General features: G+C 43.6%; 2 long non-coding RNA genes across 2 annotated transcripts in view; one reads left to right on the top strand and one right to left on the bottom strand.

Moving 5' to 3' along the window:
- LOC136840626 (uncharacterized) overlaps positions 1-4,220 on the top strand; it is a 42,936-nt gene extending 38,716 nt beyond the window's left edge. Inside the window, exon 4 of the long non-coding RNA XR_010853671.1 lies at positions 1,734-4,220. This is a non-coding gene — a long non-coding RNA (uncharacterized lncRNA). The remainder of the gene's footprint in view (positions 1-1,733) is intronic.
- Positions 3,241-16,100, bottom strand: part of LOC136840627 (uncharacterized) — a 31,864-nt gene continuing 19,004 nt past the window's right edge. Inside the window, exon 5 of the long non-coding RNA XR_010853674.1 lies at positions 3,241-3,366. This is a non-coding gene — a long non-coding RNA (uncharacterized lncRNA). The remainder of the gene's footprint in view (positions 3,367-16,100) is intronic.

A 16,100-nucleotide genomic window follows, 5' to 3' on the forward strand; every position in this document is an offset into this window, starting at 1 on the left:
TTTTAATTGCTATGATATGTTCCTTCCAGGTAAGGTGGGAATCAAAAATTAAACCAAGGAATTTATCACTAGTATGGTACTGTATGGGTGAACTGTAAAGCAAAAGTGGTGGTGGAGATACTGTTTAGGAGCGAGAGAAAAGAATAGAAAAAGTTTTATTGGTGGAAAAGAGGAATACATGTCTAGTAGCCCATGAAGAGGCAGCCAGAACAGCAGACTGTATAAGTGAGTGGAGCTTAGGGATTGAAGAATCAGCAGCATAAATTGAGAGATCATTGACATCTAGGGAAGACCTAACTCCTGCTGGCAGGGATGCTATAATACCATTAATTGCTATAAGAAATAGGGTAGTGCTAAGATTGCAGCCTTGAGAACTCCTTCATATTCAGTGAAAGGTAAAGAAATGGAAGAGTTCATGTGTACACAGAAGGTTCAGTTGTTAAGAAAAGATTTGGTGAAAACTCCCGTATTACCTTTTATATCAAATTGAAGTAGTTAGTGTAAGATGTGGTATTTCCAGGTGGGATCATATGCTTTGTCTAAGTCAAAGAAAACTGCCAGGACTGTTTGGATGTAAGATTGTGTGTGTGCAAGAGGGTTTGCTGTGCTCTTGCCTCATCTGTAGCCAAAACTGAGATGAAGAAAGTTGTTGTTTTGATGCTAAATGCCACAATAGGCAAAAATTTATCATTTTTCCTAGTAATTTACATAAGCAGCATGTTAAGGAAATACAGTAGGTCGATAGTCTTTGGGTGTATTTCCTGATTCATTTGGTTTCAGAAAGGGGAGGATGAGGGTTTTGTGCCACTGCTGGTAAAATTTGCCTTTTGTCCATATTCTATTCAGTAATGATAGGAGAAAGGTTATGGAATTTGACGAAAGGTGTCGGAGCATTTGGTTGTGGATACCGTCAGGGCCTTCACATGTGTTCTGACAAGATTTGAGTGCCAAGATGAGTTCTTCAATGGAAAATGGAATACTGTATGATTCCATGGAACATAATGTCAAGTTGATTGGGTTCTTTTCTGTTTTGAGTAAGGATGCATTGATACCAAATTTTTGGCTGATACCGATACCTGTTACCTCCATATTACTGTTATTTAGGAGAATATAGATTGTTACTAAAACATTCTTGTTCTCTGGTTATTGTATATTAAAGGTTCAAAAGTTGAAAGGTCATATAATAGGGTTATATAAACAATTTCAAAGGTATAAGTTTTATTGAAAAAGAACAAAGTATAGCTATTTAGTATTTAATTTTAATCCCAACTCATACTGGACTTGGACCATCTGAACTAAGTTAAAATTATAATTTTATTAAAGAATATTCAGTATAATTATCCTAGACATGAAAAGTAGTACAGAATATTAATATTATGCCAGCTAGGCAGCTACTTTGCAAATTGTATTTGAGAAAAAGAAAAGAATAATCATTTTTTGTAATCTAAGTTTAGTACCCTCAAATTGTAGTTAAGAAACATTAACATTTCTCCAATGTTTGATGTACGCCTGTTTACAGAAAATTAATATTATGCCAGCTAGACAGCTACTTTGCAAATTGTATTGAAAAAAAAAAAAAGCACTCTAGATTTATATTTTTTTGTAATCAAAGTTTAGTACCCTCAAATTGTAGTTAAGAAACATTAACATTTCTCCATTGTTTGATGTAAGCCTGTTTCTTTGGGGTGAGAAAATGTTGCCTCCGATACTAAATATGTGCTCACTCTCAACAGAAGATGGAGGAGCAGACAGATATTTAGTTGCTGGACCACTTATTATCTTTCCACCAATCCAAAGGCTTACCATCTAGAGGAAGTTTCTGCATAGCTAAGTATCTGTCAATTTCAGTTTTAAGTAACTGTATGGAGGTACTTGAAGTTTCCTTGGGTTTTGGTGAATTTGAGAAACTAGTTCTAGATTCAGTATTGCCTTCATTACTCTGACATAGCATTTGTTCATAGCATTTCTCAAAATTGAAGTAATCAGTCATATGATCAGGTTCTTGCAAGTCATCATTCAGATCTTCAGAATCTAGTAATTCTATATTATCATTACTACTGCCACTATTGGAAGCAACTAACTTACCTTCCTTTCCCATTTCCCTTCTCAGCCTTATTTTCTCAGCAAAAGTACTCAACTCTCAATATTTATTATATTTGCTTTGGCAGATTCATCAGCATCTTTATAAAAAAAAAAATCTTATATCTTGGATCTAGGAAAGTGCTAAGGATAACATTATAATCATCAAGATAGTTTTACAACCTAGTGTCCATTGACAGTTTAAGAGCATTGCGTGTAGTACCTAGACCTGAGAACTTGGGGTCGGTAGAAGCCTTGCAAATGAATTGTGTAAAGAACTCAATTTGGGGAATTATTTCTGACACAAGGCATTCCCTCTCACTAAGCTGTACAGTTGTCTTGTGAAAAATCTTTAGTAATGACAATTTTGAGATGAGATTCCATGAGTGACCATCAAGTGAAGGAAGGCTAGGAGAATCTGTGCAGTACATTGCTATTACCTTCTTTTGCTCATAGATATGGTCTATCATTTAATAAGTGTAGAGACATTTTGGATTAATTTGTGTTGTGGAAGATTATTCTGTCGCTGTAGATCACGTAGCTTACTGCGAGCTACAGGAGAGTGACTAAAATGGCCTACAATCTTTTTACAGTTTGCAATTATATCTTTTATAATGCTTTGTTCAAAGATACAGTCATTTATGAAGAGCTGAAGAGTGTGCAAAAAACAAGAAAGACCATCATATTCTGTACCTTCAATTCCTTTCACTATATTTGCTCCATTATCTCTGGTAAAAAGATGAATTTTATAATCTTGGATGTCAAAATCCTGAACTCCTTCATTAATCATATTAGTAATATGAAATGCAGTGTGAACCTAAAAATGGCATCACCCTAAGAACTAAAGTTTTCTTTAAAAAATCCCCAGTTAGGCAGTGGCCAGTTAGACTAATGAAAGATTCATTTGAGATACTAGTCCAAATATCCGTTGTAAAACTGATATAAGCAGCTTCATTAACTGAATCTTTTACACAAGTCATAACTGCAGAACAGTTACCAGGGACAACTTTCTCTGTAAAATATTTTTTGCTTGGAATCTCATAGTTTGGTTTAAGCTTTTTCAGGAGTCTTGTAAATCCTGTCTTCTACAATAGAAAATGGCTGATTATCAACAGCTATTATCTCACCAATACAGTAGTGAACATCCCGAGCTTGCGTGCTGTTGATATCCCATATCTTCTCGCGTTCAAAGGTTCCCATATCTTCTTGCGTTCAAAGGTTTCCTCTACAGTAATGACATCTGCACGTACTATGTTCTGCTGCTGCTGCTTTCACTGACACCCGACCCTAAGGATGAAAATTAAATTTTCCTATAAAGTACATATTAACAAGGTACAGAAAATTTTCACACTAAAAGTGGACACCGAAATATTGAAGGTTTATGCATGGTTGTGCTAAAGTGCAAAGGGAGTAGATAAAAGACACCTGTGTGTGTGTAGATGAACTGGTTCCCTGACTTACTTTGTTTGCCAACTTGAAGGGAAGTGGTGAAAATGGACCTTCTTTCTTTCTCTTCTGTTGGAGTTGGAGTTTCTCTTCCAAAATGCATTTTTCCTCTGCTTCATATTCTTCTTTGTGGCGTGAATTTGTGTTTCATCACTTATTTTTATCCCGTTGGTAATGAATGACTACTTTGACAAATCGAGAGATTCTGTTGCTTGGCGTTGTTTTGGTGTGTAATGATCACCATAATTTTTATGCTGCCTCTTCTATTTGAACCTTGATTTATCAAGTTTATTATAACATTGTTGTTTACTGTATTTGAGCAGAAATGTGGCTCTGGTAATGATGTATTTCATATTTGTTGTTTAATGTTCATTTATTGATAACTGCTGCTGTTTAACTTGACATATGTTTGTAAATGTCTGTGGGTTTGTTCTACTGTACTGTTAAAGTAATATTTGTTTGCACTGCATTTAACATTTATGGTGTTCATTTGAGCTGAAAATGATTTGTTATTTATCATTTATGTACATAAATGTTTAAGATATTTCCATTTGATTATCATTAATTATGATCATTTTGTTGTACTTGAGACTCAGAACCTGTATTCACAGTATATATGTATAATAAATTAGGTTTAAGGAACGAGACTCAAAACCTGTATTCAGTGTATATGTGTATAATAAATTAGGTTTAGGAACTTTTTTGCATATGTTTTGTCCCTCCTTTGTTGCCAGTCCCGGTCATTCCAGCCCTATTTTGATGATGTAAGTTTAAGAACCTGCAAAATCCCTGGGTGAGGTTCATAACACATGGGAATTGATAACCAAGTCGCCCCATAGTGTGTGGCGGCAACTGAAGTCACCTATCACAAGTAAGGGGGATGTTACAGTAATTGCAAAAAGAGGTCTTGAAGGCAGTCAAGTCAGTAGGGTAGGAGGGAGAAAGGTAGACTGATACTATTGTAATCCATCGTTGTAGGAAGACTCGTGTATAATAGTACAAGGAAAGGTTGTTGTAATGCTTAAGGGTAAGCATGGTATTTTGTGATGAATTAAAATAGAAGAAGCAGAAATAGAGTGAGGAGAATAATGGAAATATTATTGGGAATAGGTTTTGGTGCTTGAGTAAGGAAAGTTTCTTGATTCCTGAGATCGTGTCTGTGGGATTGGAATCCTTGAATGTTCCTCTGGAGTGCAGAGATTAAAGGGAATGAGATATATGAAGTGATATTATAGTCAGTCTTGAGGTAGGGTTGTCAAATGGGGATGGATTGTCTTCAGTACGAAGTAGGGATGGGTGAGTGTCAGGAATAACGGTGGAGTCATCTGTGGAAGGGAAGTCTAAAGATGAGTAGGTATAGGAATAGAGACTAGCGGGTACAACCTGGTGGTAAGGCAAGGTCAAGGATACTTCTTTCCTGTACATAGGTCTGAGTGGAAGGTTGGGTGGGAAAGGATACAGGCAGGGGGAAAGGCGAGTCCATATTCTATTCAGTAATGATAGGAGAAAGGTTATGGAATTTGATGAAAGGTGTCGGAGCATTTGGTTGTGGACACTGTCAGGGCCTTCACATGTGTTCTGACAAGATTTGAGTGCCAAGATGAGTTCTGCAATGGAAAATGGAATTTTGTATGATTCCATGGAACATAATGCCAAGTTGATTGGGTTCTTTTCTGTTTTGAGCTTTATGTTTGTGAATTGGGAGGGAGACGTTCTCCTTGTACTATTGAGACTAAAATATTGGCACAGAGTGTTGGCCAATTCTGTTGTGTCAGCAGTAAAATTATTTATGCTTAGTACTGGGGCTTTGTGAGTGGGTGTTTTCCTGATATTGTATGTATACATCTCCAGACAGCTGAAATACAGGAGGAAGAAGTTAATGAGGAGACATAGCATTTCCAACTTGTGATTTGTGAGGCATGTATTTTGCGTTTCAATAAGGCTGTGGCTCTTTTGAAAATTATAGAGGCAGTGAGGTGTCCAGGAGAGTTTCTTTTTTGTTTGAAGCTACACCAAGCAGGGCATTTTATGCATAGAGCTCTGGTGCAGTCTCTGTTCCACCAGGGTACACACTGATGTGAAAGGTCAGGTGGTCCATGGAATGGCTGTAAATGCAACTCTTAAAAGTGATGGTGAAGTATGAAAGCATGTCAAGGGTTGATGAAACGGATGTAGGAGGTAGAGACATGTCTGAAAGTGTGGAGAGAAAAAAAAAAAAAAAAAAAAGTGCCAGCCAGCTTTATCAAAGCAACAGCGTGGAGGATTAGGAAGTGAGACATAGGAAGTAGGTGAAAGAAGGGTAGGGGAGCGGTCACTAGTTATCAAGTGGTCTAGCACTGACCAACAAAGTCTAGTTGGAGAGCATAGTGATAGATCTGGCAAGAAAAGGAATTTGTTTTTGTTTCAAAATGTGTCAGATGTTCTGAGTTTAAAATAAAAAGGTTATATGATATTAAAAACTGTTCAAGGACACATCCATGGGAATTGATAATCAAGTCGCCCCATAATGTGTGGTAGCAACTGAAGTCACCTATCGCAAATAAGGGGGATGGTATTTGGGAAAAGAGGTCTTGAAAAGCAGTCAAAGTCAATAGGGTAGGAGGGAGAAAGAAAGACTGATATTATAGGAATCCATCGTTGTGGGAAGACTCGTGTAATAGCACAAGTTAAGGTTGTTGTAATGCTTAAGGGTAAGTATGGTATTTTGTGATGAATTAAAACAGAGGCAGAAATAGAGTGAGGAGAATAATGGAAATGGTACAATAATTGGGAATAGGTTTCATTGCTTGAGTAAGGAAAGTTTCTTGATATCTGAGATCTTGTCTGTGAGATCGGAATCCTTGAATGTTCCTCTGGAGTACAGACATTAAAGGGAAAGATATATGAAGTGATATTATATATAGTCAGTCTGGTTGAGGTATGGTTGTTAGATGGGGATGGATTGTCTTCAGTAATAATGGGTGAATCATCTGCAGAAGGGAAGAGTAAAGATGAGGAGGTATAGGAATAGAGACACTTGTGGGTACAACCTGGTGGTAAGGCAAGGTCAAGGACATCTTTCCTGTACAGAGGTCTGGGTGGGAAAGGATACAGGCAAGGGAAAAGGTGAGGCGGGCAGAGATTCTGTGGAAGTTGGCAAGGAAGGGGGGGAGGGGGAGCATAGCGGGAGGTTTGTGGACCTCAGCAGTGTTATGATGGACAGTAGTGTATTTTGTGTGGGAGGAGGTAGAGGATGAGGTTGGGTTTGGGATTATGACAAAGGGTTGATTTATGTAATCCTCAATGTCCTTTATGGTTTCCGGAGGAGACTTGGCTGTAAGGGTTTTCTTGGGTAGGGGACAAACAGGTGACTGGGAAAACTTGACAGGGAAGAATTTACTATTGGTCTTTGGAGTTGTTCCAAATTGATGTTTATTTCTTCGTTTGGGGGTTGTATTAAGGAGAGGAAGCTTTGGGAGCAAGGGGCGGGTAATTAGGGATGTAGAAGTAGATGTTTCTGAATTTAACACCTCAAAAGGGCTTGACAAAGATACAGACTTGAGATAAGAAGAGGGGGAAAAGGTGGTGTGGATGATGGTGCTTTAGAGGTATGCAGCAGTTTGGACAAAGAAAGGGATGAGGACAAGGAAGTATTAAAGGTGGTGTTGGGTTGGGGAATTATAGTGAAGGAGGGGGGAGGTGTTGGTTGTGGCATGATATTGGCAGTGGTTTTGCTTGTTTGCTTTGATGTTGTCATGATCTGGGCCAAGGTGACAGTGGTAAAGCCAAGGCAACAAGCCTCCTGTCTAGTTTCATTCAGGGTCAATTCATGCTTGAAGCTGAGGGCAGCCACCTCTGATTTAAACTTGTAGACAGGGCAACTACGGTAAAAAAAAAATATATATTGTTTGCCAGCACAATTGGCGCAAATGCGTCCTTGTGAGTGGCAATTTGCTCGGTCATGGTCAGGTGAGCTGCAAACGGGGCAGCACACGTGATCAAAATTTGGCTGGGTGGCCGAAGCACCAACACTCTTGGCATTGATGTGGGGGAGGAATATACTTATGGACTCAGTAACTTGAGCATCTTGTGTGAGATCTTGCCCCTTGAATGTGATCTTTGCAAAATTTTTCTGATATTTCCTGTTGCTCTTGTCCTCAAGAGTGTAGCATGTAGCATGAAGAACTTCATGGCGGTCACTTAGGAGTTATTTGAGATCTGTTGAGCAGCCACTCCACCTGACACTGTCAATTGGGCACTGCTCAGAGGGTATCGCCACTATTCCACTGCAACTGTTGAGGTGAGGATGTGGAGTGGTAAGGAAGGCATTACCATGTAGGTCTTTGAGGGTGAATGTTGCATGAGCCTGAGCCTCTGTGTTCACCATAACAAGACATGAGCAGTTGTCTTGTTAAGAATTTCACCATTCCTACCTGTCTCTGCAGGCACTTTTGAAAGTGGAGAGTATTGTTCATGTGAGGAGTGGTTGGGAGGATGATGAAGTACTTGTCCCACTTCTGGGGTTCAAAGAGGGTTGACATAGGGGCTGGGAGGGTACTGGAGGACATTTTAAGGTGGGTTGAAGAGGATGGAGTTGAAGCCTTGAGAAAATTTTTTTGAGGAAGAGGTGCTGTGTCAGCCCGTTGTTTCATGGTAGAACACTGTGGTTCATGTGGCTGTAGAGTAGTCACCAAAGATAAACTGGTGGAAAGGGAGCATGGGGCATCATGTGCTGAAATGACAGGTGACATGGTAAAACAGGAGAGGGATGAGGAGATTTCTGGGGGAGTAGTCTGGCTCGTGGTCTCTAAACTAGCTAAGTCAGAAAAGTCCCCCCCCCCCAAAAAAAAAAAAAAAAAATCAGGGGACTGATTGTGAGCAGGGTCAGCACCCAGCCCCTTAAAATTTTTTTATTTCCATTATTGGCCATATGGGCCAGGGTATATGCTAGGGAGATATACAGTCAACTTCTTGAGAGCCCCGCATGAAGGAATTAGGGCAGAAAAGAAAAAACAAGGATGCTGTGCCCTATGGCATCCAGGAGGCCGTTAATGACCAACCCGAAGTTGCACAGACACTCAAACCTAAGGGATGGGGACAGAGGAAGAGGATTGGTAGGTTAGTAAGAAAGAAGAGTGTGATAAACTGAAAGATAAAAAAAAAACCAAGCCAAAAACTGGTTGAGCAAAGGACCAAAGCCCAAGGCTGATGGAAGGTCCAGGTGGAGGCCAAATGGTTGAACCCCAGCATCGGGCCATGGTCTTTAATTTAGCCCTGAAGCCCCTTCACAACAACAATGTTGCTTGGTTTGGGAGGGAAGCTCCGTATCATCTCCAAAGCTAGAATACCAAATCTTGTATCACACATTCCAAGCCATGAAATTCCTCAAAATATTACCACCACTACATAACCACATCACATCAGTGCAGTTACCCATTCTACCACTTTTGACTTTAATTAGCAACAAACCTTCACAGGAAATCAGCAAACAACTATCTATCTATCATAAACCGAGTTAAACACCTCCATATTAGCACTGAAAGGTCAGCTGATTTATCCACAGCTTCTATATCATCCAAATTTGACCAAAATTTTCATGTCAAATGTTTGAATCCTAAAGCTTCTAAGATAAGGACAGTTTCCTCACTCTACTAAATGAAAGGGAAGACCTATATTCTGAATCCTAAATCTTTTAAGATCAGGACAGTTTGAATATTTCTACTAAATGAAAGGGAAGACCTATATTCTAAAATTCATCTTTTACGTCCCGTAAAGTTTGAATATTTCACAGACACAAAACTAACAGCACACTACTTTGTTTGGTATTTGGTGATAGTGTATAGGATAACGGGTCAAGCAGGATCAGCCATACCCAATCATTTAAACTGTTCTATGTAAATATTTACCTATTACTGGCTTGTATGGCATATGTTTCTTTTGCTCATGTATCAGAATGTCGTCAACTTCATTATTGTCCATTTTTGCAACTCAAAGTGTACTTATTCATTAAATCTATTGTTAAATGTTATTGACCTCAGGTAACCCTAGTTCTCATTGTATTCCTCGGCGTGACGTCAATCTGCCGCTATATAAACTGCCTGTGTCCTCAATAAATCAGCAGTAACTTTCTCCTGCTCGTTTCTGTAGCACCCTTAAAGTGGTGACCCTAGAGTGGTTCCCGGAGCCATTAGCAGCCTTACACGGCAACTTAGTCTTGGCTCCAGGAACTACCCACGCCCCTAGCGGACTCATTACAGTGCTGTAACCAGCGTTTGGGCGTGCTGACTCTCGTCGGCAAATCACCAGTGTCATTAACAGACTCACACGGCGCGCTCCTAAGTGCCGATTGACGTCGCGTATCCCACTCCAATTAAGGGGGCTAAAGCAAGCATGGACGCGGACATTCCCTCCCACGTTCAGTTGACCGCGAACCTTGCTGACTCAGATGTTTACCTCCCGCGCCAAGATTCTCGTGCTCCTCCACACCGCTGCCCTGCCCAGCAGGACAAGCAAAAGCCACCCTCGCCATAAAGCTGCCGCCGTTCACACAGGGAAACCCTTCATTGTGGCTGTTCAGGGTCGAGGGCCAGTTCAGGCTGGCGGAATTCACTGACGAGGTGCTGCAAGCTGAAAACATCCCTCATCAAGACTTGCTCTCTGCCGGTTGCTGAGAGGGCTGCCTGCGCCCTCGACCTCATCTCAACCCGTGGCAGGAGCAGAACGTCATGGAGTTGTGGGGCATGATCCAGGACCTCATCATCCTCCCCAGCACCGACAGCAGCGGCAGGCAGTCTGAGATCAGCCTGTTGCGGGAGCTCCTCCTCTGCCAGTTCCTCCTGGAAGTTCAGACTCAGATCCTCGAGCCCTACACCATGCCGCTTGAGGACTTGGTTAGAACAGCGCAGCAGCTGACTGACTCTGCAAGGGTAGCGAAGCGGGCATCAGCGCCCGCACACCCCATCAGTTCCGTGCAGCAGGAGGGGGCCGCAGAGGAGATAAGCTTAGCTTTGTCACCAGTCGGCAGCCACCGTATCATCACAATAGGAACCCACCGGGCCCTTGCTACTACCACCAGTGGTACGGCAAGGACGCCCAGAACTGCCAACCCCCGTGCTCATTCGCCCATCCAAAAAACGGGGGAGGCGGCGGCCAACAGAACAGGCTGCCATGGCAGCAGAGGAACCCAGGAGCCCAAAGCCACTAGGCTTCTACGTCCGCGACACCATCTCCGGCAGGATGATGTTGGTCGACACCGGGGCCATTAGATCAATATTTCTGCTGTCCAGGGAGGACCTCAAGCGCTCACTGGACCTGGCTGCCCTCCTGACGGCCGCCAACAGGTCCCCCATCCTCTCCTACGGCACCAGGCTCCTGTCGATCTCCATCCTTGGCAGGAGGTATTCGTGGAACTTCGTCATCGCAGACGTAAGGACCCCGCTCCTGGATGCGGATTTCCTCGCCCACTTCGGGCTGGCAGTCGACGTCGGTCGCAGGCGTCTCCTTGACACTGACTCCTGCCAGTCCCTCCAGTTGGCAATGGGACCCAGCGCGCCCACCATCTGCTCCATTGTCCCCCCACCAGTATGCTCAGCTGCTGAAGGAGTTCCCGACGTATTCAGGCCCGAGCTCCGTCAGGTACCCGGGGCCCCAGCAAAACATGGCATCTACCATCACACAAAGACGAAGGGCCCCCTGCACATGCAAGGTTCCGGAGGCTTCCCCCTCGGCGCCTTCAGGAGGCCAAGGACGCCTTCGCTGAGATGGAGCAAATGGGCATATGCAAGAAGGCCTCCAGGCCGTGGGCCTCTCCCCTCCACATGGTGCAGAAACATGATGGCTCCTGGTGACCCTGTGGCAACTACAGGCAGCTCAACCTAGCAACGGAACCTGACCATTACCCCCTGCCGAACATGCAGGACCTCACGGCCTCCTTCCATGGGGCCAAAATATTTTCTAAGCTGGATCTTTTAAAATCTTACTTTCAGATACCAGTTGCTCCAGAGGTTATCCCAAAAACTGCCATCATCACGCCCTTTGGGTCCTATGTCTTCGCCTTCTCCACCTTCGGCCTGAGGAACGCGGTGGCGACCTTCCAGCGGCTGATGGACAGCATCCTGGGGGACCTGAAGTTCTGCGTCTGCTACGTGGATGATATCCTTATATTTTCCAGGTCCCATAAAGAGCACCAGAGGCACATCCGGGCAATCCTGCAGCGCCTTCAGGAGAACAGCCTTGTCGTCAGATTTGACAAGTGCACCTTCGGTGTAGAGAAAGCTGACTTCCTGGGCCACGAGGTATCCCCGGATGGCGTCTGCCCACTCACATCAAAGGTCGCAGCTGTCACCAGGTTCCCCATCCCCACCTCTGTCAAGGCCGTCTGGGAATTCCTCGGGATGATAAATTACTACAGGAGGTTCATCCCCGGGATCGCTCACACCATGGCCCCCCTGACGGAGATCCTGAAGGGCCAACCAAAATCCTTAGTGTGGGGATCCAGCCAGCAGATGGCCTTCTCCCTGATGAAGGCCGCCCTCGCCGAGGCAACCGCCTTGGCCCACCAGGACCCCAGCACTCCCCTACAGCTGACAGCAGACGCCAGTAGCGTCTCCTGCGGAGCCGTCCTGGAGCAGGTCGTCGACGGCGCCCCCCAGCCCATCGTCGTCTTCAGCAAAAAGTTCAACCCCGCGGAGGCCCGCTACAGCACCTTCGAGAGGGAACTCTGCGCAGCGTACTGGGCGGTCTGGCACTTCAAGTTCCTCCTGGAGGGTACGCCCTTCACAATCTACACGGACCACCAGCCGCTGGTCCATGCCTTCACTAAGCAAGTGGACGCATGGTCTTCCAGGCAGCAGCGACACCTCGCGGAGTTCACCTGCTCAATCAAATACCTCCCTGGCAGGAAGAACCCTGTAGCAGACACCCTCTCCAGAATCGAGCTCAACGGGGTGCAGCTCGGGATCAACTACAAGGACCTTGCCCGGGAGCAGGCCGCCGACCCAGAGACTCCAGCCTACCGCACCGCCATCACGTCCCTGAAGTGGAGGGATGTGGCCCTCACTCCTGTGGGACCAAAACTCCTTTGCGACGTTGGCACTGGGCAGCCTCGCCCCTTGGTGCCCGCCACTCGCCGCCGCCAGGTATTCGACGTCATCCACGGGCTGTCCCACCCCTCCGGCAGGACGACGGCCAGGCTGCTGACAGAGAAGTTCGTCTGGCACGAAATGCAGAAGGATGCGAGGACGTGGGCGAGACAGTGTCTTCGGTGCCAAACCAGCAAAGTAGGCTGTCACACCGAGTCCGGGGTAGGTGAGTTTCCACAGCCGGGCCGGTGGTTCGGCCACATACACATCGACGTCGTCGGCCCTCTTCCCCTGTCAGGCGGGGCCAGATATCTCCTGACGGTGGTCAACCACTCAACCAGGTGGCCCGAAGAGACACCCATGCAGGAAGCCACCGCCAGTGTGTGTGCCAAGGCCCTCCTCTCCAGCTGGATCAGCTGGCTCGGCGCCCCAGACCACATAACCACCGACAGGGGCCCTGCCTTTGTGTCCGAGTTGTGCTCCACCCTGGCACGCCTGCTGGGGACATCTCACCACACCACCAATGCTTACAACCCTGCAGCCAACGGCTTGGTGGAGAGGTTCCACAGGTCCCTGAAAGCGTCCCTCATGGCCCGCTGCACCGCTGATGATTGAAAATACCAGCTGCTGTGGGTCCTCCTCGGGCTGAGGACCGCCCCCAGAGCCAACGGTGACCTGCCCGCAGCGGAGAAAATCTATGGGGAGACCCTCGTAGTCCTGGGCAAACTGGTAACAGAGGACCGCCACAACCCATCAGTCCAGAGGCTTCGCGACATAGTCGGCAAGTTCGCCCCATCAGCGGTCATACACCGACAGGTCAGTTGCCTTCACGCCTCCCAGTTTGTCCTCCGCCACCCACGTCTTCGTCAGGGATGCCGCCGTCCACCCACCGTTGACCAGGCCCTACAGGGGGCCCTTCCGTGTGCTGGAAAGGAATAACAAGGCTTTCCGTCTTGCCCTTCACGGAAAAAAGACGACTGGGCATCGATCTTGGAAACAGACGTCACTCAAGCACCCTCTGCCAGCAGTTATCTCCTGAGAGGGGAGGAAACATCCGCCCACACCTGCAGCCAGCCACTGCCACACACAGAGCAGCCCCCTGCTCACTTAGCGTAGCTGTGGCACTCTTCAACGCCCCAGCAGATAAGAGGATTAATCAGACGTTACCCACGTCTTGTGTGTGGGGTTATTTGTAAAGTCTCCGCTAAGCAGGTCTTCTATGATGGCGACCCGTTTTCTGAGCCGCTCCTAGGATAACGGGTCACGCAGGATCAGCCATACCCAATCATTTAAACAGAACAAGGTAAATATTTACCTATTACTGGCTTGTATGGCATATGTTTCTTTTGGTCATGTATCAGAATGTCGTCAACTTCATTACTGTCCATTTTTGCAACTCAAAGTGTATTTATTCATTGTATTTATTGTTAAATGTTATTGACCTCAGGTCACCCTAGTTCTCATTGTATTCCTCGGCGTGACGTCAGTCCGCCGCTATATAAACTGCCTGTGTCCTCAATGAATCAGCAGTAACTTTCTCCTGCTCGTTTCTTTAGCACCCTTAAAATAGTACAATAGCCCTTCCAACACACAATGACTTCATTATTAAACATTACTCTGGTATACTTTTGTAGATTTGTCAAATCAGTTTGTTTCAGAGTATACTTTTGTATATTTGTCAAATCGGTTTGTGTGTGTCCATTCTAAGACAAATGCGTCCATAATATTTCCTCCAACATTTCTACTTATAAATCAGTTTTTTCTAATTACTGATGGTGTTATCAGCTTGTAAGGTTTCTCACACATCTGCTAAATATGGCCATCATGGCATTTATACCTCCAGTATTTCAAGTACACAAATGAAATGTACTTCTTAGACGAGGAGGAGTTTAAGCTCCAAGCTGGTACCCCCTTTCAAAAGAACGTCATGTGTCCGAAATAAAATTAAAAGTATTGTCGCATATTCGAGCAGAAGGATAACTTTTAACTTTTAAATGGTATGAATTCAGTGTATTAGAACAATTACAGACATCGGGTGGGGCATACTAAGTACTTTCCAACAATTCTGTGAAAAGAAGTTTCATGTAAATTACCATTATGAAAACCAGCAGGTATTAACACTTAATCACAAACATCATCAACAAAAAAATCTTGTGTGAAATCTTGGCACAAACAACGTCAACAAAAGTGTGGAATCCTGCCCAAGAAAACAATGTTTTTAAACTTATTAAATGATGATCTGCAAATTAAAATTTACATCACCAAATTTACACAAACTTGGCCTGAAATTGTTTAGTGACAGTCTAACATTTACTTTCTCCAAAAACCGTGACAGTTCAAAATAAAACTTTCATGGAAATGAAAAGTTTTCTTAAAAATAATCAAAGACTTTGAAGTCATTCATATCGGGTACTTTTGGTCATAATTATACCAAGTGATTTTAGGTAACTAACCATTATGAAAATAAGTCAGCCTAAGATAAAAATATTTCTGAAAATAGATCAAATAAACATATTTACAAATATTTACAAGTAAATTAATCCACAAAGCTCTAAAGGTGAGAATTTAGCCAACTACAAAACCATTTATACAAATGTTATCACAAATATATATTGTAACCATTTGTTTTTTGCTTATTATAAATTTCTTCCTGATTAAATACAAAACTCAATTTCTGTAACAAGACGTGGAAGAAAATCCTCCGTGAAATCTCAGAGAACCAAAAACAAAATGTCGAAATGTACGAAAATCATTTATTTTTATATATACTATAAGCAGAAAATAAACTAGTTTTTTCTAGCCAATATAGATTTCCTTAATACAACACTCTGCCTGTAAAAAACTACAGAATCACTACACAAGATCGTAAGACACCACATGTCATGCAAGCATTTGCTGAAATACAAATACAGCCATAGAAGTGAAAATAGCGATGGCTTGTGTCAATGGTGACCTGACCCTCCTTGGACTTCCTCTATGAAAGAGTTTTCTTTAACAATTAAGAGTCTAACGCTTTTCAACATTAACAGAGAAACCTGGAATACATCTAGGGAAACACAAAGGAAGCACACGCAGGCTTATTACATCTCCACAATCACTTGTCAGCTTAGAAAACAGCCTCTGAGTTAGCTTCGAAGCTGAATACTGACCGGTTATTATACCTCCTGCTGAGGACACTCCCCCCTCTGGGCACTGCAATACTGACCCCCAAAGTCCTTTAATTTAAGTCTTTCCAGATGTTTCTACTTAAAAACACCTTTCCAGTGTTTAATTCTACACACACACACAAACACATATATTTATATTAATATACCGAAGGACTTATGGACTTGAACTTACTTCCCTTAATTATTAACTATAAAATATAGTTTTCTTTACATTAAGTATAAATGTTTAAAGGCAATACAGTACTTCTTCAGTTCTCTTCATCACCTAATGCAAGGAACTGTTACCCAAGTTCAGGTTGCAAAAGATTAATGGCTAGAAATTTTTCACTAAATCTGAATTTAATTAAGA

The sequence above is a fragment of the Macrobrachium rosenbergii genome, chromosome 8, assembly GCF_040412425.1.
Source record: "Macrobrachium rosenbergii isolate ZJJX-2024 chromosome 8, ASM4041242v1, whole genome shotgun sequence".
Taxonomy (NCBI): domain Eukaryota; kingdom Metazoa; phylum Arthropoda; class Malacostraca; order Decapoda; family Palaemonidae; genus Macrobrachium; species Macrobrachium rosenbergii.